This window comes from Bison bison, unplaced genomic scaffold (genome assembly GCF_000754665.1).
Source record: "Bison bison bison isolate TAMUID 2011002044 unplaced genomic scaffold, Bison_UMD1.0 scf7180017864518, whole genome shotgun sequence".
Lineage (NCBI taxonomy): Eukaryota > Metazoa > Chordata > Mammalia > Artiodactyla > Bovidae > Bison > Bison bison.
In genome coordinates, this window is record NW_011495071.1 from 6,364,747 (window position 1) to 6,385,874 (window position 21,128).

At 39.0% G+C, this 21,128-nt stretch overlaps 1 protein-coding gene across 5 annotated transcripts in view; it reads right to left on the bottom strand.

Annotated features, from left to right (window-relative positions):
* The window catches only part of SIK3 (SIK family kinase 3), a 144,153-nt gene that overhangs the window by 93,879 nt on the left and 29,146 nt on the right, over positions 1-21,128 (bottom strand). The window lies entirely within an intron of this gene.

The window sequence follows — 21,128 nt, forward strand, 5'->3', positions numbered from 1 at the left end:
TATATTCTCTATGGGAACTATTCTAAGTACTGTTTATTAGCCAGGCTCAAAATTTACAAAGTCCTTACTCTTATGAGGCTTATAGTTTATGAGGCTTTATATATGTCTGTTGTCAATAAAAACCAAGAAGAAGAATAAAGCAGAAAAGGAACTAGAGAGTAGTGGGCCAATAGGAAGAGTGAGATTTCAGACAGTACGGCTAGCAAAGTGAAGTGAAGTCACTCAGTCGTGTCTGACTCTTTGCAACCCCATGGACTGACTGTAGCCTGTCAGGCTCCTCCGTCCATGGGATTTTCCAGGCAAGAATACTGGAGTGGGTTGCTGTTTCCTTCTCCAGGGGATCTTCCCGACCCAGGGATTGAACCCGGGTCTCCCGCACTGTAGGCAGATGCTTTACCATCTGAGCCACCAAGGAAGTTCTCTCTAATAAGGTAACATTTGATAGGAGACCTGAAGGAAATGGATGAGAGAGCCATGTAGATATCTGGGGAGAGTATTTTGGGAAGAAGAAATGGAATATATCAAGACCTTAAAGTGGGAACATATCCAGAGTTTAACAAACAAGAAAGAGATGTCAATATGAAAAGGCAGGAGCGTACTAGGTGCTGAGGTCACAGAGCCTGCTGGAGACCACATAACACAGAGGTTTATAGACTGTGCACTTATTCCCAACAGATGAAAAAGAGTGAAAGTGAAAGGTGCTCATTCATGTCCAACTCTTTGTGACCCCATGAACTATACAGTCCATGGAATTCTCCAGGCCAGCATACTGGCCTAGTATGGAGTGGGTAGCCTATTCCTTCTTCAGCACATCTTCCCAACCCAGGAATTGAACCAGGGTTTCCTGCATTGCAGGCAGATTCTTTACCAGCTGAGCTACCAGGGAAGCCCAAACAGAAGAGAAAGCTGATAGAAGTAGAGAGCTGAGTGGGAACATTCCACTTTTACTTTAAAAGAACCACTCTAGCTGCCATAGAGGAATCAGAGCAGATTCAGAGAGACTGGATAAAGGCTACTGCAGTAATCCTAGCAAGAGATGACTATGACTTCAATCAGGTTGGTATTGGTTGAGGTGATGATAAGTGACCAGATTCAGCAAATATTCTGAAGGCAGAGTCACCACGATTTACTGATGGCTTTGGTCTGAGGTATGAAAGTAAAAGAGAAATTAAGTATGACTCTGTAGAAGCTTCTGGTGTGAGGAGCTAGATGCACAGAGTTGTGGTTATTGAGAGAGGAAAGACTGGTGAAAAGAAAAAGTTGGTGAATGAAACCAAGAGTTCAGTCTGCACATGTTAAGACATATGGTCCATCAGACCAAGGGGAGATATTGAGCAAACAGCTAAGTATATAAACCAGGAATTCAGAGAACAAGTCAGACTGGAGTCTTAAAATTTGGAAGTCAGAAGCTGCATGGTCATAAAAATCAACAAGGGAGTAGATGTGCATAGAAGAAAAGAGGTCCAAGCAACTGAACCAGGCACACTCCAAAATTTAGATGTCAGGAAGATGAGGAGGGTCTGGCAAAAGAACCACCGAGAAAAGTGATCAGTCAAGACAGTACTGTCTGAATTACTCAGTCTAGTGTAAGTCAATGACACAGAAACATAAAAGAAAAAAGAAAAAGAAAAACTTACTGCAAACGGTGCTACAGTAAAGGTGTGCTCAGAGGAAGAAGGAAAAAGGCAATAAATCTCTAGCACAATCAGGGCAGAGTTCACAGAAAGCATAACATTTTGAGAAGGGTTATAAAAGTTGAGTAGCAACTAATGGGGCAAAGAAGCATGGCTGGGCTTTTGTATCTTGTGCTCTGACACCTCCCAAACAATTTCTCTGTGGACAACAAGCCCTTTAGAGACCTTGTGAAGAAAAAAAGGACAGTATTCTATATGGGATTAGGAAATTTAAGTCCCCACTAGCTTCATACTAGGAACATGTGAGGGCATCTGGTAAACCCCTTTCTGTCTCTTTTGCCTTCACATTTATCAATGTGTCTGACTCTTTGTGACCCCATGGACTACACAGTCCATGGAATTCTCCAAACCAGAATACTGGAGTGAGTAGCCATTCCCTTCTTCAGGGGATCTTCCCAACCCAGAAATCAAACCCAAATCTCCCACACTGCAGCTAAGCCACCAGGGAAACCCAAGAATATTGGAGTGGTTAGTCTATCCCTTTTCCAGATCTTCCCCACCCAGGAATCGAACCAGGGTCTCCTGCATTGCAGGAGGATTCTTTACCAGCTGAGCTACCTGGGAACTCCCTTATCAAAGACAATGAAACTCATTTCAGAGTCCACAGCTCCACACAGAGTCTGCCAGTTGCTTAGGCAATGTTCATAGCCTCGAGGATAATTTATCTGATAATTTAACCTGTTTGCCTGAACCTTGTCTACAGCGACCTATAACTCCACCAAAATTCAGCAGGTTTCTTACGGCCACACCTTGCACTTGTGTCTGCCTGATAGTTTTATACCTCTGAAATTCTAAACTTCAATAGTATATGCCCCTCTCTCTCAATATAACCTTCTAGATCAGCAATGTTGAATAGAAATAAAATGTGAGCCATTTACATAATTAAAGGTTTTCTAGTAGTCACATTTTAAAAAATGATTCATTTTGAAATTAACTTGAAGGATTTATTTTATTTTAACCAATATATCAAAAATATAATCACTGAAACATGTAAAACACATGCATACTGGCAATGAGAGGTTATCTTCTTTCTTTCATACTAAGTCTTCAAACTCCAGTGTGTATTTTACACTTACAGCATACATTTCAAGCCAGACATTGCTTATAGTCAAGGCAAAATGTAATTTTACAAAAATAAGAATTCGGTTCAATGGGAAAATGTTTTACACTATGTATAATAAAGAACTGGCCTTGCCCAACATGATAGCCTGGCTTTATCCTTTGGCTTCCAGAGGTCTGGGCCTTTGGAGTGTATGCTTCATGGGAGTGTCTCTGCCTGGGGACCTTGGATCATACCAGGTAGTCTAACAAGATGAGTTAGCAAGGGACTGGCCATACCCACATAGTCTTAGGGTGTGAGCCGGCCATACTAGAACAAAAAATGTGACTTAGGGTGGGAGCTTTGGGTCAGCTGGCCTGGAGACAGAGGTCAACCATGTAAGTATTTAATCAGTCAATCAACCTTTCCTATGTAAAACAGAAACTCTGAACACAGAGGCTCAGGTGAGCTTCTCTATGGACAAGACTCTGCATACTATCACATATCAACACCAGGAGAGTAAGACATTCTGTGGGGAGAGGAAAATAAAAGTTCTATGTTTGGTACTTCTCATGGACTCTGTGCTTCTTCCCTTAGATGATTTTAATCTGAATCCTTTCATTGTAATAAACTGTAACTGTGAGTTAAACAGCTTTCAGTGACTTCTATGAGTACTTTTAGCAAATCATCAAAGGTGACGGTGGTACTGGGAAATTCCTGAGCTTGCAGGTGGCGCCAGAAGAGAGGACAGACTTGGGTGCTCAGCTTTGAAGCCGGCTAACTCTCTGAGTTCTCCTAAAACTGCTTCGGTTTTTAAATGTTAATTTAATTCAAAATTCAGCTCCTCAGCTGCACTATCTATGAATACATTTCAAATGCACACAGTGGCTACAGTACTGGGTACACTTTCAGACTTTCATCTCTTTGATCTTGTTATGCCCAACACACTTGCTTTTTAACTTCATCTAAATCTCTAGCGTTTAAAATTCCTCCTATGTACGATCATTCATCCTGATCTCACTTGCCTTCCTTTGAGCCTAAGCCCAATGACCCACACATTATTTACTTTATTGCTAGTGGTTTGAATTTCTTTGCCAACTGTCTCTCAAATTATTGCACATGATTTTATGTCATGTTAGTTACATCTCATAAAAATGTTTAGAATATTACCTGGTACATAATGATGCTGTGGACATGTTGTACAAGTCTTTAAACTGACTAGCACTTTACAAACACTCATATAATCCTCACAACAACCTTTGGAGATCAGCGGTGTCTTCATCATCATCATTAGTATTACTATTATTATCTTCATTTTAAAGACAGAGGCAGTGAGGTTAAAAATTTTGCCCACTATTACAAAGGCAGTAAGTAAAGGAACTGGGATTTGAATCAAGCAGTCGGACTCTATCCATACTCTTAACCACTAACAATCCCACTTTAACTCTATCTATAATCCATTTCTCTACCCCCATGGGCATTACTCATCAGACAATTCTCAGTTCTCATCTGTCTTACTGCAGTAGCCTTCTAAGTGCTCTTGCAGACCCCTCTCCTTCAAATATATCCTTATATTGCCATCAAAATACCGTTTCTTAAACAAGTCAAACTGAATTCTGGCCCTTGCTTAAAGCTCTCCCATAGCTCACTATCATCTAATAACAGAAGAAACTTTTAGTGGCCACAGACTTATTTATTTAAATGAAATCTTATGTGGGCATCGATTTAATTTCTATTTAAATGAAATTTTATGTGGCAGATTGGGTATAAAAGCAGAAGCGCTCCGTTGAATATGAGGGGAACATGGGAGTAGGCTGAATATATTTATGGGCACAGCGTGACTCTCTAGCTGGGCCTCACATAACCTCTTTCTCAGAGATAGCACATTACACATTTCCAAATAACCCTCAGAACTTTTGGGATAACCTGAAAACCACTAGTCTATCACTTAATCCTCTGAGAAACCAGTTCTAGTTCTGTGAATACACCAACTTGTCACATGCTTTAGGGTCTTTATATACGTTATCCCGCTGGAGAGGTCATTTCGACCCGGCAAACTTCTCATACATGAAAACTCTGTTCAAGCTTTACTTCCTTCACAAAGACTTCTCTAACCTACTCTTTACTCCAACAATTGCAAACAGTGCTCCCCATCTTCGTCACATTTCTAAATGAAGATGTCCTGATGACATACAACATAGTACTTGAAACTGAAGAAAATATTCCAGATATGGTGTGACTGCCACTAAAGGTAAGCTCACTACAACTCTTTTAGCAAATCTGAAACTGAACTTGGAATTAGGAGCCAGCTACTATTTCAAGCAGTTTGGTGTTTTGATTAGCCAAGGACTCTGGGATAAAGTTCCTCACTAATATTTACACCTAGACCAGAAACTTCCAAGCATCATTATTCATCACTTCAAGTAACCATGCAAAACTCTGGATCAAACCAACCATCTATGTTCTTCACTCCGATATCTAAGCTGCCAAGAACTGCTAACAAACATGGAAGACAAGCCACAGCAGAGTTAATTAAGGTCAACAGCTGCCAGCCTGTTCGAGCTGCCTATAAATCCTTCCACTTGTCTCCTGTAGCTATCTGTTTCATTTCCTTTAGTTGCTGTTTCAAGATCTCATCTCACCATACAAGTGATTTTCTTTGTAAAAATTAGTGATTAGGTATTCAGATTCTAAATCTTAATCTCCCAACTATCGATTTCACACAAATACTTCAGCAAATTTACCAGCCTTCAACTCTATGTCTACCCACTTCCTCTCTTCACACAAAACTAATCCCTCACTGATGCACTAGAAAGTATCCCCTTGTATCTCCTTTGTGGTCATTACCAACTCTCTCTCATTCCTTCCCATTATAGCTGACTTTCTCAAGAATCATTTGAGAAATGACTTCTAAGTACTAACCTTCAAAGTATGGGACTGATTTTTATCTCAGTAGATGCTCTAGGGATTATAACATGCATCTTAATTTATCACAGTCTACTTCAAATTAATGCTGGCTTGATTTAGGTAAAATACAGAACGTTACTCCAACAGAACTCCATTTCCTCAAACTTCCTCTAGATACTTACATCAATCTCTGCTAGAAATCCAGAAATAGTGTCATAGTTACTTTAAGTCATTTTATGCCTTTTAAAGAAATTAAGAGAATAAAAGAGGGAAAAGTTATATTTATATACTCCTTTATTTCCTATACATTCATCTTTCCTGATTTTCTTCATTTCCTCCTGTGGCTATGAGTTACCATTTGGCATTACTTGCTTTCAGTCTGAGCATTTCCTTTGGGATGGCTTATAACAGCAGATCTGCTTATACAAGAAACTCTCTGTCTTTATAAATAGTTATTTAGAAATGACTTAATTTTGCCTTCATTTAAAAGGATATTTTTGCTAGATACAAAATTTATGGTTCAGTTTTTTATTTCGGCATTTTAAACATGTCAATCCACCGCCTCCATTTTTTCTGATGAGAATCCAGCTATAAATCATACTGCTTTTACCCCGTATGTGATGAGTCAATTTTCTCTTGCTGCTTCAAGATTCTTTTTGTCTTTTAGCAAACTGACAATGATGTATCTAGATGTAGATCTTTTTGCAATTATCCTACTTGAGATTCAATGAGCTTCTTGAGACTATAAATTGATGTTTTATAATACACTTTAAAAATCTCTGCCCACTGTTTCTGCAAATATTCTTTCTGTCCCTTTCTCCTTTCCTTTTGGAATTCCCAATATAAATATGTTGGTAAACTTGATCTTGTTTCACAGATTTCAAAGGCTGTGATTATTTTTCTTCAATGGTCTTCTCTCCGTTCTTCAGATTGGATTATTTCTATTGATAGTTCCTCAGGGTTTTGTTTTTTGTTTTTTTTCTTGCCACCTAAAATCTGCTCTTGAACTCAACTAGTGTATTTTTCATCTCAGTTATTGTGCTTTTCTAGAATTTCCATTTCCTTCTTTTTTAATAGCTTCTAAATCCTTACTGAGATTCCTTATTTGTTAAGTCGTGGTCATCATATTTTCTGTTAGTTATTTAAACATGATTTCTTTGTTTGGACAAATTTAATAACTGCCAGAAGTTTTTGCTAAAAGCAACATCTAAGCTCACTCAGAGAAAATTTCCATTGACTATTTTTCTTTCTGATTTTGGATCACATGTTCCCAGGTTTTCTTTTCTCCCTCTTTCAGGTTTTTTTAAGGAAATTATAAAATTCATTTATTTTCAATTGAAGAATAATTGCTCCACAATATTGTGATGGTTTCTGCCATACATTAACAGGAATCAGCCATAGTCTCTTTCAGTTTTATTGCGGTATAACTGACATAGAGCACTATATAAGTTTAAGGTGTGCAGCACCATGATTTGACTTACGTACATCATGAAATGATTACCACAATAATTTTAGTGAACACTCATCATCTCATATAGAGTCATATAGACACAAAGTTAAAAAACTAGAAAATAAAATGTTTTGTGATGAGAACTCAGGATTTACGGTCTTAACAACTTTCATACATAACATATAACAGTGTTATCATATTGCACATTTACATTTCTACTACTCACATACAACTGAAGTCTACTTTTTCATTGCCTTCAGTCAATTCCCACTCCCCTGAAACTTTTTTTAAATAAAAGTGAATATTATAGATAATATATTTAACCAATTCTAGATTATTACTTTTCCCCCTGAGGATTATTGTTCCTGTTGCTCATCCTTGTTTTTTTTAGTAACCCTCTAAGAAATAAGAGGGTTAATTTGAGAATCTGTCTCTCTGTGGTATGTAGCCATTGATACCTCTGCTAGTTTTTAAAGTTCTTGCTTTTATTTTTTAGGATGGCTTCCTGGAGCTCATTCCTATGTCTACATCACTTAGTCGTCAAGACAAAAGACCTTTCACTTTCTGCTGACAAATTTATTGGTGGATTCAGGAGTTCACTCAAAGTTCAGAAAGTTTCAAAGTCAGCCTCAGCTATAAACGTTGCTGGGCTCTCTCAGGACTTGCTAGTAGATGCCAGTCCCCTGGTAAACCAGAGATGAATGGAGAAGGGTATCCTACTCTGTTATGGTTCTCTCAGTAACAAGGTCTCCCTACTAGATTACTGGCTAGTGGACCATACTGCTGCTCACCCCCAGCAAGGCCACAACACTAGCTAGCAAGGCCTGAGCCCCCAACATTCGTTTTCTACCAAAATTACTATTTTCACTGACAACACAACTGAGTGTGCGTTTTTCATCTTTCATTTCAAATCAAGTCAGCTGCCTCTGGCAACAAAAATGCTGGTCTTAAGGCCAGCCCCACCTTGATCACACCGTTTCCCCTAGAGGAAGAGATGAAAGATGTAGGGGCTCAGGCAAGAAAGCCAAGCCTCCCACTGTTCTTATCACAAGCTAAAAGCTTTTCATAAATTAAGCTTCTCAATTTGATGTTTGCTATTCGTTCATTTACAGAACCCTAAATGAGTGTTTGTGACAATTTAGTCTAGTTTTATATTTATTCTTTGGAGAGAAGACATTCTTGACTCTGATACTGTCACTTTTCAGTTAAGTTCAGTTGCTCAGTCGTGCCCGACTCTGTGACCCCGTGGACTGCAATGCACCAGGCCTCCCTGTCCATCACCAAATCCCAAAGTTTGCTCAAACTCATGTCCATCAAGATGGTCATGCCATCCAACCATCTCATCCTGTCATCCCCTTCCCCTCCTGACTTCAGTCTTTCCCAGCATCGGGGTCTTTTCTAATGAGTCAGTTCTTCGCATCAGAAGGCCAAAGTATTGCAGCTTTAGCTTCAGCATCAGTCCCTCCAATGAATATTCAGGACAGATTTCCTTTAGGAGTGACTGGTTTGGTCACCTTGCAGTCCAAGGGCCTCTCAAAGAGTCTCCTCCAACACCACAGTTCAAAAGCATCAATTTTTTGGCATTCAGCTTTCTTTATGCTCCAACTCTCACATTCCATACACAACTACTGGAAAAACCACAGCTTTGGAGAAGGAAAGGCAACCCACTCCAGTACCCTTGCCTGGAAAATCCCATGGACGGAGGAGCCTGGTGGATGGGGTCAAAAAGAGTCAGACACGACTGAGCAACTTCACTCACTTAACTAGATGGACCTTTGTTGGCAAAGTAATGTCTCTGCTTTTGAATATGCTGTCTAGGTTGGTCATACCTTTTCTTCTAAGAAGCAAGCATCTTTTAATTTCATTGCTGCAGTCACCACCTGCAGAGATTTTGGAGCTCAAGAAAATAAAGTCTGTCACTGTTTCCATTGTTTCCCCATCTATTTGCCATGAAGTGATGGGATGGGATGCCATGATTATAGTTTTTTGAATGTTGTTTTAAGCCAACTTTTTCACTTTCCTCTTTCACTTTCATCAAGAGGCTCTTTAGTTCTCTCTGCTTTCTACCATAAGGGTGGTGTCATCTGCATATCTGAGGTTATTGATATTTCTCCTGGCAATCTTGATTCTAGCTTGTGCTTCATCCAGCTTGGCATTTTGCATGATGTACTCTGCATGGAAGTTAAATAAGCAGGGTGACAATATACGGCCTTGACATACTCCTTTCCCAATTTGGAACCAGTCTGTTGTTCCAATTCTGGTTCTAACTGTTGCCTCCTGACCTGCATACAGATTTCTCAAGAGGCAGGTCAGGTAGTCTGGTATTCCCATCTCTTTCAGAATTTTCCACAGTTTATTGTGATCCATATAGTCAAAGGCTTTGGCATAGTCAATAAAGCAGAAGTAGATATTTTTCTGAAACTCTCTTGCTTTCTTGATGATCCAGCAGATGTTGGCAACTTGACTGCACATCTGGAAGTTGTTGGTTCATGTACTGTTGAAGCCTCGCTTGGAGAATTTTGAGCATTACTTTGCTAGCCTGTGAGATGACTCCAATTGTGCAGTAGTTTGAACATTCTTTGGCATTCCCTTTCTTTGGGATTAGAATGAAAACTGACCTTTTCCAGTCCTGTGGCCACTGCTGAGTTTTCCAAATTTGCTGGCACATTGAGTGCAGCATTTTCACAGCATCATCTTTTAGGATTTAAAATAGCTCAACTGGAACTCCATCACCTCCAACTAGCTTTGTTCGTAGTGATGCTTCCTAAGGCCCACTTGACTTCACATTCCAGGACATCTGGCTCTAGGTGAGTGATCACACCATCATGGTTATCTGGGTCTTTTTTGTATAGTTCTTCTGTGTATTCCTACCACCTCTTCTTAACATCTTTTGCTTCTGTTAGGTCCATACTGTTTCTGTCCTTTATTGTACCCATCTTTACAAGAAATGTTCGCGTGGTATCTCTAATTTTCTTGAAGAGATCTCTAGTCTTTCCCATTCTATTGTTTTCCTCTATTTTTCTCCATTGATCACTGAGGAAGGCTTAATATCTCTCCTTGCTATTCTTTGGAACTCTGCATTCAGATGGGTATATATTTCCTTTTCCCCTTTGCCTTTAGTTTCTCTTCTTCTCTCAGCTATCTATAAGTCCTCCTTAGACAACCATTTTGCCTTTTTGCATTTCTCTTTCTTGGGGATGGTCTTGATCATCACCTCCTGTACAATGTCATGAATCTCCATCCATAGTTCTTCAGGCACTCTGTCCATCAGATCTAACTCCTTGAATCTATTTGTCACTTCTATTGTATAATCGTAAGGGATTTGATTTAGGTCATACCTGAATGTTCTAGTGGTACTCCCTACTTTCTTCAATTTAAGTCTGAATTTTGCAATAAAGAGTTCATGATCTGAGCCACAGTAAGCTCCTGGTCTTGTTTTTGCTGACTGTATACAGCTTTGGCTGCAAAGAATATAATCAATCTCATTTCGGTATTGACCATATGGTGATGTCCAAGCTTAGAGTTATCTCTTGTGCTGTTGGAAGAGGCTGTTTGCTATGACCAGTGCGTTCTCTTGGCAAAACTCAGTTAGCCTTTGCCCTGCTTCATTTAGTACTCCAAAGCCAAACTCGCCTGTTACTCCAGGTATTGCTTGACCTCCAACTTTTGCATTCCAGTCCCCTATGATGAAAAGGACATTTTTTTGATGTTAGTTCTAGAAGGTCTTGTAGGTGGTCATAGAACCATTCAACTTCAGCTTCTCTGGCATTAGTGATTAGGGCACAGACTTGAATTACTGTGATATTGAATGGTTTGCCTTGGAAACGAACAGAGTTCCTTCTGTCATTTTTGAGACTGCACCCAAGTACTGCATTTCAGACTCTTCTGTTGACCATCACTTTTATATATTTTCAATGATTATGTCAATATGTATTTTAGAATTGAGTTATTATATAACATTTATGCACTCATAGCTCACCCCATTACATTCTAATTTCTAATCTTACTGCACTGGTGAAACAGCTCTCTTTAAGAATACTGAAAACATCATTACAAAGTCAGAAGTTACTTTTCTGTCCTTATCGTAGTTGACTTTTCTACAGCATTTAACACTACTACTTTTTAAAATTTCTATTTTCCTTAGCTTTTTAAGTATTAATTTATTTAAATTGGAGGATAATTACAATATTGTGGTGGTTTTTGCCATACCACAATTGTCTTTCATCAACAGTGGCTTTTTCATATTTTGTGGCCTCATTTTCAACTTAAATACTGATGGTATGAAGGGTTTCAACCTTAAACCTATTCTTTCATCCTTAAACATACTGATGACTAACCATTCATCCATGTTGCTACAAATGGCATTATTTCATTCTTTTTTATGGCTGAGTAATAGTCCACTGTATATGTGTACCACATCTTCTTTATCCACTCCTCCACTGATGGACATTTATGTTGCTTCCATGTATTGTATTGTAACTAGTGCTGCGATAAGCACTGGGGTGCATGTATCCTTTCAGATTAGTTTTCTCTGGATATATGCCCAGGAGTGGGAGTGCTGGATCATACTGCAATTCTATTTTTAGATTTTTAAGGAACTTCCATCCTGTTCTCCATTGTGTTTGTACCAATTTACATCCCCAGCACATTGTAGGGGTGTTCCCTTTTCTCCACACCCTCTCCAGGTTTTACTGTTTATAGACTTTTTGATGATGGCCATTTTGACCAGTGTGAGGTGACACCTCACTGTAGTCTCAATGTGCATTTCTCTTATAATCAGTAATGTTGAGCATCTTTTCATGTGTTTTTTTGGCCATCTACATGTCTGCCTTGGAGAAATGTCCATTTAGATCTTCTGATCACTTTTTTTTTATTGGGTTGTTTAGTGTTTTTTGACATAGAGCTGCATGAGCTGTTTGTATATTTTGGAGATTAATCTCCTGTTGGTTGCTTTGTTTGCAAACATTTTCTCCCAGCCTGTGGGTTGTCTTTGTGTTTTGTGTATGGTTTCCTTTGCTGTCCAGAAGCTTTTCAATTTAATTAGGTCCTATTTGTTTATTTTTGTTTTTATTCTCATTACTCTAGGAGGGGGATCAAAAAAAAATTGCTATGATTTATGTCACAGAGTATACTGCCTATGTGTTCCTCTAAGAGTTTTATAGTGTATAGCCTTATATTTAGGTCTTTGATCTATTCTGAGTTTATTTTCGTGTAGGTTGTAAGAAGATGTTCTAATTACATTCTTTTACATGTAGCTGTCCAGTTTTCCCAGCCTGACTTATTAAAAAGACTGTCTTTTCTCCATTGTATACTCTTGCCTCTTTTGACATAGGTTGGGCATAGATACATGGGAGATGATCATGTTATCTTGTGTTTTCTTTTATTGATATATATTACATTCATGTATATCCAATAGTCGTGTATGGATGTGAGAGTTGGACCATAAAGAAAGTTGAGTGCCGAAGAACTGATGATTTTGAACTGTGGTTGTTGAAGACTCTTGAGAGACCCTTGGATTGCAAGCAGATCAAACCAATCAATCCTAAAGAAATCAGTCCTGAATATTCATTTTGAAGGACTGATGTTGAAGCTGAAGCTCCAAAGCTTCGGCGATGTGAAGAACTAACCCTCTGGAAAAGGCCCTGATGCTAGGAAAGACTGAAGGCAGGAGGAGAAGAGGACGACAGAGGACAAGATGCTTGGATGGCATCACTAACTTGATGAACACGAGCTTGAGCAAGCTCCGGGAGTTGGTGATGGACAGGGAAGCCTGGCATGCTTCAGTCTATGGGGTCACAAAGAGTTGGACATGATGAGCAACTGAACTGAACTGATCATATTCCTGAATTCTGATATGGTGAACCAACTTTGCATTCTTTGCAAGTAAATAAATTCCACTTGGTCATAGTGTATAATTCTTCTTATATGCTGCCAGATTTTGTTTGTAACTATCCTTTTGAAGAATTTTGCAACGATATTCATAAGAGATACTGGTCTGTAGTGTTGTTTTTCTTCCCCCTTGTGATGTCTTTGTCTGGTATTGGAATCAGGTATGTGACAAGTATCAAGTATACATACATCACGTACATCTCCTCTTCTATTTTCAAGAAGAGTTTGTCAAAGTTTGCTGTTATTAGTAATTCTTTTTAAATATTTGGTAGAGTTCAGCAGTGATGCCCTCTGGACATGGACTTTTTTATGTGTGGTTTTTGATTACTGCTTCAATCTCTTCACTTGATATAGATATATTCAGATTATGTATCTATTGAGTCAGTTTCAACAGTTTGTATCTGTCTAGGAATTTGTCCATTTTATCTAAGTTAAATGATTTGTGGATATATAATTGCTCAAGTATTCCTTTACAACTGTTATTAATTTAGGATCATTAGTAATATCTCTTCTTTCATTTATGATTCTGGTAATTTGAGTGTTTCATTTTTTGCTTGGTCAATCTAACTAAAGATTTGCCAATTTTGTTGACCATTTCAAAGAACCAGCTTTTGTTTTCATTGATTTTCTCTATTTTTTTCTATTCTTTCATTAACTTCTGCTATAATTATTTCCTTCCTTCAGCTTGTTTTAGTTTTGGGGTGCTCTTACTCTTTCATTGTCTTAAGGTAGAAGACTAGGTAATTGATCTTTCTTACTATGCACATTTTATGGTTATAAACTTATAATTTTACTGTTATAAACTTCCCTCTAAGGACCCTGGTAGTTGCAATCCACAGGTTTTGAAATACTGTCCTTACTTTCATTCATCTCAAAGTACTTTCTGAATTTGCTTTTGACTTATTCTTTGACTCATTGCTTACTTTAAAATACACTGTTTAAATTGCACATATTTGTGAGTTCCCCAAATTTTCCTACTATTCATTTCTAATTTCATTTCATTGTGGCTATAAAACATTTTGTATTACTACTAAAACTAAATAAGTTTAAATTTTATGGAGGTTTGTCTTATGGCCTAGTATATGGTCTATCCTTGAGAATGTTCTGTGTTTACTTGATAAGCATGTATGTTGTACTGCTATTAGATGAAGTATTCTATCAGTATCTGTTAGGTATAGTTGGGTATTGGTCGACCAAGTCTTATTTTTTCCTTGTTGATCTTCTGCCTAATTTTTCTATCCATTATTGCAAGGAGGGTGTTGAAGCTTTCAGTTGTTGTCACTGTCTATTTCTTCCTTCATTTCTGCCAGTTGTTGTTTGATATACTTTGGTGCCCTGTTATTAGACACATATGTTTATAACTGTTACAGCTTACATACTAACGTATTACCTTCTCATCATATCCCTCTTTATCTCTAGACCAAGTGAAGTCGCTCAGTCGTGTCTGACTCTTTGCGACCCCGTGGACTGTAGCCTACTATGCTCTTCCATCCATGGGATTTTCCAGGCAAGAGTACTGGAGTGGGTTGCCATTTCCTTCTCCAGAGGACCTTCTGACCCAGGGATCGAACCCGGGTCCTCCTGCATTGTAGGCAGACGCTTTACTGTCTGAGCCACAAGGGAAGTAAGTAGAAAAAGAAAGTCTTTTGTGTTTAAAGTCTATTTTATCTGATATCAACATAGATATTCTAGCTTTCTTATCACTGCTATTTGCATGATGTAATATTTTCCATCCTTTTACTTTCAGTTTACTGGTATCTTTAAAGTATGTTTCTTGTAGACAGCATACAATCGACCACGTTGTTTTTATTCAGTTCAACAATCATTGCCTTTGCATTACATTATCCCACCCATTTGCACTTAATATAATTACTGATAACGGATTTACATCTGCTGTTTCACCTTTTGTTTTCCATACAGTTTGTCTATTTTATTCTATTCTTCATTACTGCTTTCTTCTGCATTAAGTGAATATTTTCTAACAAAGCATTTCAATTTATTTAATGACTTTTGCATTGCAATTCTTGAGGGTATTTTTTTAAGAGACTACTTCAGTGTTTAGCATGTATATTTTATCTTACTCAAATGAGGTTCTGATTTATACCAGCTTAATTTTGATGATTATATAGAAGTGTTTCTCCTTTATAGTATCATTTCTTTTACCCTCTTTTCTAGTGTTTTTATAATAAAATTACATTGATTAATGCTACAAATCCAACAATACACCACTATAATTACTTCTGTATCATCTATAATGACTTCCTTAGCGTAATGCAGTTTTTCTCACACACATACCACCTCCATTGTGCTGCTACTGACAAATACATTATACTATAGCCTTAATAATGTATTTCATATTTATTTTTAAATACATTAAGAGAAAAAAGCAGAAAGTATGTATCACTTCTGTCTTTTATGATTACATGACATTTATTGGTGCCCTTTTTTCTTGCATGAACTCAAATTACCATGTGAAGTCATCTGCTTTTACCTTGAAGAACTTCCTTTAGCATTTCTTATAATGTGGATCTATCAGCAACAAAATCCCTCAGCACTTGATTATCTGAGAAACTACTTTGCCTTCATTTTTGAAATACAGGTTTACTGGATATAGGATTTTGGTTAACAGGTTTTCTTTTTTTTTCTTCCTTTCAGCACCTTACAAATGTTATCCTATTGCCTTCTGGCCTTCATCATTTCTGCTGAAAAGTTTACTACCAAAACTTAAGGAATTGCCTTTAAGTGTCACATCATTTTTCTCTTGATGCTTTCAGTATCTGTCTTTAACTTCCATTATATTTACTATGATATATCTGTTTGTGGACCTCTTTGTGTTTACTGCTAACTGGATTTTGAAGAAATTCCTAGATATGTAGGTTATTGTTTTTCAATGAATTTTTGAAGTTTACAGCCATTACTTTCTTGCATATTTTTTCTGCTCCTTTCTCTCTTCTTTTAGTGCTCCCATTATACATATATTGGAGCATTTGATTGTACCTCTTATTTCTCTGAGGGTCTGTTCATTGTTTTTAATTCAATTTTCTCTTTGTTCTGCAACCTGCATTAACAAGCCTGTGTACGTGCATGCCTGTGTGCGTGCGTGCTAGGTCACTTCAGTCATGTCCACCTCTTTGCGACCCTATGGACTGTAGCCCACTAGGCTCCTGTGTCCATGGGATTCTCCAGGCAAGAATACTGGAGTGGGTTACCACGCCCTCCTCCAGGGCGTCTTCCCGACCCAGGGATTGGGCCCGTGTCTCTTATCTCCTGCACGGCAAGTGGGTTCTTCACGACTAGTGCCACCTGGGAAGCCCCATAACATGCCTGCTGCTGCTGCTGCTAGGGCACTTCAGTCGTGTCCGACTCTGTATGACCCCACAGATGGCAGCCCATCAGGCTCCCCCATCCCTGGGATGCTCCAGGCAAGAACACTGGAGTGGGCTGCCATTTCCTTCTCCAATGCTTGAAAGTGAAAAGTGAAAGGGAAGTCACTCAGTCATGTCCGACTCTTTGGGACCCCATGGACTGCAGCCTACCAGGCTCCTCCGTCCATGGCATTTGTCAGGCAAGAGTACTGGAGTGGGGGTGCCATTGCCTTCTCCTATCTATCTACAAATTCATTTCCTGTTCTGCAAGTTCAAATCTATAGTTAAGTCTCTCTGATACATTTTAGTTATTTTACTGTTCAATTCCATAATTTCTTTCAATTATTTTTTATAATTTCTACCTTTTTACTGATATTCTTATTTGATGTGACCCTGCAATCGTATCCTTTTTCAGCACTTTAATTGTGAGTTCCTTTAAGTCTATGAACATTTCCATTATGGCTACTTTAAAGTCTTTTCTTGATAAATATGGTCACTCTGATAGGCAGTTTCTATGGCCTGCTTTTTTTTCAGTAAATGGGTCATACTTTCCTTTTCAGTATATGGGTCATACTTTCCTGTTTCTTTATATGCTCCACAGTTTGCTGTTGTTGGAATATAGATGTTTTACATAATACGTTCTGTCACCTCTAGGTGCTCCACCCTTCTGGAGCATGTTATTGTTCTCTGTGTATTTGTTTAGAGACGGACTGGATTGTTTTAGTGTTTATTCCCCTATACAAATCAAATCCCCTACATTTAGGGGAAGTTTATTCCCCTAAATCAAATCCCTTACGATTAGACAAGTGGAAGTGAGAAATAGATTTAAGGGACTAGATCTGATAGACAGAGTGCCTGATGAACTATGGACTGAGGTTCGTGACACTGTACAGGAGACAGGGATCAAGACCATCCCCATGGAAAAGAAATGCAGAAAAGCAAAATGGCTGTCTGAGGAGGCCTTACAAATAGCTGTGAAAAGAAGAAAAGCCAAAAGCAGAGGAGAAAAGGAAAGATTACCCATTTGAATGCAGAGTTCCAAAGAACAGCAAGGAGAGATAAGAAAGCCTTCCTCAGCGATCAGTGCAAAGAAAGAGAGGAAAACAGAATAGGAAAGACTAAAGAGAAAGACCTCTTCAAGAAGATTAGAGCTACCAAGGGAACATTTCATGCAAAGATGGGCTCAATAAAGGACAGAAACGGTATGGACCTAACAGAAGCACAAGATATTAAGAAGAGGTGCCAAGAATACACAGAAGAACTGTACAAAAAAGATCTTCATGACCAAGATAATCACGATGGTGTGATCACTCACCTAGAGCCAGACGTCCTGGAATGTGAAGTCTAGTGGGCCTTAGGAAGCATCACTACAAACAAAGCTAGTGGAGGTGATGGAACTCCAGTTATTTCAAATCTTAAAGATGATGCTGTGAAAGTGCTGCACTCAATATGCCAGCAAATTTGGAAAACTCAGCAGTGGCCACAGGACTGGAAAATGTCAGTTTTCATTCCAATTCCAAAGAAAGGCAATGCCAAAGAATGCTCAAACTACTGCACAATTGCACTCATCTCACATGCTAGTAAAATAATGCTCAAAATTCTCCAAGCCAGGCTCCAGCAATACGTGAACCGTGAACTTCTTGATGTTCAAGCTGGTTTTAGAAAAGGCAGAGGAACCAGAGATCAAATTGCCAACATCCGCTGGATCATGGAAAAAGCAAGAGAGTTCCAGAAAAATATCTATTTCTGCTTTATTGACTATGCCAAAGCCTTTGACTATGTGGATCACAATAAACTGTGGAAAATTCTGAAGGAGATGGGAATACCAGACCACCTGACCTTTCTCTTGAGAAACCTATATCCAGGTCAGGAAGCAACAGTTAGAACTGGACATGGAACAACCGACTGGTTCCAAATAGGAAAAGGAGTATGTCAAGGCTGTATATTGTCACCCTACTTATTTAACTTATATGCATAGTACATCATGAGAAACGCTGGGCTGGATGAAGCACAAGCTGGAATCAAGATTGGCCGGAGAAATATCAATAACCTCAGATATGCAGATGACACCACCCTTATGGCAGAGAGTGAAGAACTAAAGAGCCTCTTTATGAAAGTGAAAGAGGAGACTGAAAAAGTTGGCTTAAAGCTCAACATTCAGAAAACAAAGATCATGGCATCTGGTCCCATCACTTCATGGGAAATAGCTGGGGAAACAGTAGAAACAGAGGCAGACTTTATTCTGGGGGGCTCCAAAATCACTGCAGATGGTGACTGCAGCTATGAAATTAAAAGACGCTTACTCCTTGGGAGAAAAGTTATGACCAACTTAGACAGCCTATTAACAAGCAGAGATGTTACTTTGCCAACAAAGGTCCGTCTAGCCAAGGCTATGGTTTTTCCTGTGGTCATGTATGGATGTGAGAGTGGGACTATAAAGAAAGCTGAGCGCTGAAGAATTGATGCTTTTGAACTGTGGTGTTGGAGAAGACTCAAGAGTCCCTTGGACTGCAAGGGACTCCAACCAGTGCATCCTAAAGGAGATCAGTCCTGAGTGTTCATTGGAAGGACTGATGCTGAAGCTGAAATACTTTGGCCCCCTGATGCAAAGAGCGGACTCATTTGAAAAGACCCTGAGAAAGATTGGGAAAGACTGAAGGCAGGAGGAGAATGGGCCGACAGAGGATGAGATGGTTAGATGGCATCACCGACTAGATGGACATGAGTTTGAGTAAACTCCGGCAGTTAGTGATGGACAGGGAGGCCTGGCGTGCTGCAGTCCATGGGGTCGCAAAGAGTCGGACACGACTAAGCTACTGAACTGAACTGAACTCCCCTATAAATAGTGATCAACTTCTGATGCTATTCCTCAGGGAGGCACATATCCTTGTTACATCCACAATTACCATCAGATCACTGGATCACCATGGTTTGGGTAGAGCTCTCTTCCTGTCTTTCTTTAACCATGCCCAGGTGTTAAAATCCAAAAATTTTGGCTGGTTGCTCTATTATTTTCAACAATGCCCTACAGCATGAACTGGTCTATAAACAATCTAATCAAATTCTCGTTCCTTTGAAGGAACAGTTTCTGAGATCAGTGTTTGATTTTTTTTCTGACCTTAGAAGGCTCTTGTGATGTTCTATTCCCTGGTTCTTGCCTGCAAACTAGCGGGCTTATAGTTTAGCCTGCTCAAATCTCCTCTGAAATGCCTTTTACCACAACCTCCACTGTTTTCATGAGTGCCTTCAGGCTTAAACTTCTTCATTCTCTGTTGCAAATGAAGTCAGTTCCTATGGGAAGAAATTAGGAGCTAAATGTGTTATGGTCTGTTTCTCCCTCTGGACAAATCTCTGAGGCAGGACTCTGAAGCTAGGCGTGGGGACAATGGCAAAGCTTTCTTTGAGTAACGCTCCCTTCTCTAGGAGCAGAGTTCAGTGCAGAGAAAGGGCGCAGATTCTAAATTGTCCCTGCTTGCCTCTCTTGAGATGACCTACTAGTTTATAACATAAAGCAAGAATGAGCTGGGTCCCAGTATTCTCAGTGTGCCTCACTCAAACTCTACAAGTATGAGTTGGGCAGACAAAGGAGTCCTCACTGTTCAACTGCTCTAACCCACGACTTAGCAACAGCAATAGGTAGCTGGAGCAGGATGAGAAATGTTTATGTCCCGTTCCTCCGGGAAGAAATCCATTAGTCTAGGTGAAAAGGGAAGGCCAGAGGGCAGGCCTGTGGTCTTGGCTGGAGTAACCTTGCTGAGTTGGAATCTCCACCTTGCTGAGTTGGCTAGAGGGGAAGAAGGAAGTAGCACTGGCTTAAAGACCACAAGCTCTCTTATTTCTTACCAAATTTTCATAGATGTTCTTGAATAAATGTTTCTTCAGTTGCTGTTCACCCTCAGAACCATTTCCAGAGACTTGAAATGGCTGGAGTTTAGGGGTTTTTTAAAATTACTTTCACCAGTTTCACTGGGGAGGGCAGCACAGTGTCTCACATTCTCCTGCCAGCAGTCGATCAACCACTTGTTCTATTACACGGAGGTAAAGGAGGTAAAGGAAGCAAAGTGCTAGGGCTCTCCATGCGCTTTCTCATTTAATCATCACAACTACAAGGGAGATGTTACAGATCTGACTTTATAGGCCATGAATGTGAGTCCTGGAATCCAAGTAAAAAAGCAAATAGGTGGCAACAATGTGATTCAAAACCAGGTATAGCTGCCTCCAAAGCGCATATTCTTGATTAAACCCATCCCTTCATCTTTGATACAGATACTTTTAAAACTAGACCTCATGAGACACTTCTCTCCTTGTGTAGGCACAGTCCTTTCTTTTGGTAACAGCAATTTCTTCCTCCTCCAGATCTTTTATAATAATACCATGAAAAGTACTATTCTATTTCCTCATGCCATGAGCTATGTTCCCACAAAGAATCTACGAACAGGGCATTGTTATCTATTCTATACTTTTGAAATCTGTTTTCTAAGGAGCAAGGTAGATCTAATGTGCACTGTGCTTGGTTCTTTGATTATTATGAATGTTAAGATGACAAGGTCTCTTTGCTCTCAAGATTACCATTATACATAAGTAGATACAAAGCCAAGTGAAAACGTCATTAGGAAATGATACCTCTTTTTAAAAAGACTCACACTTATTTTGAAGATTATTAGATATAAAATTGATCAGCTTTCAGTTTAACATATCAAAAAATCTTCGGTCACAACTCCCCAGTCACTAATTAGAAAATGCCACTTAATGGTGATTTCATGCTTTTTAATATATATTAGGCA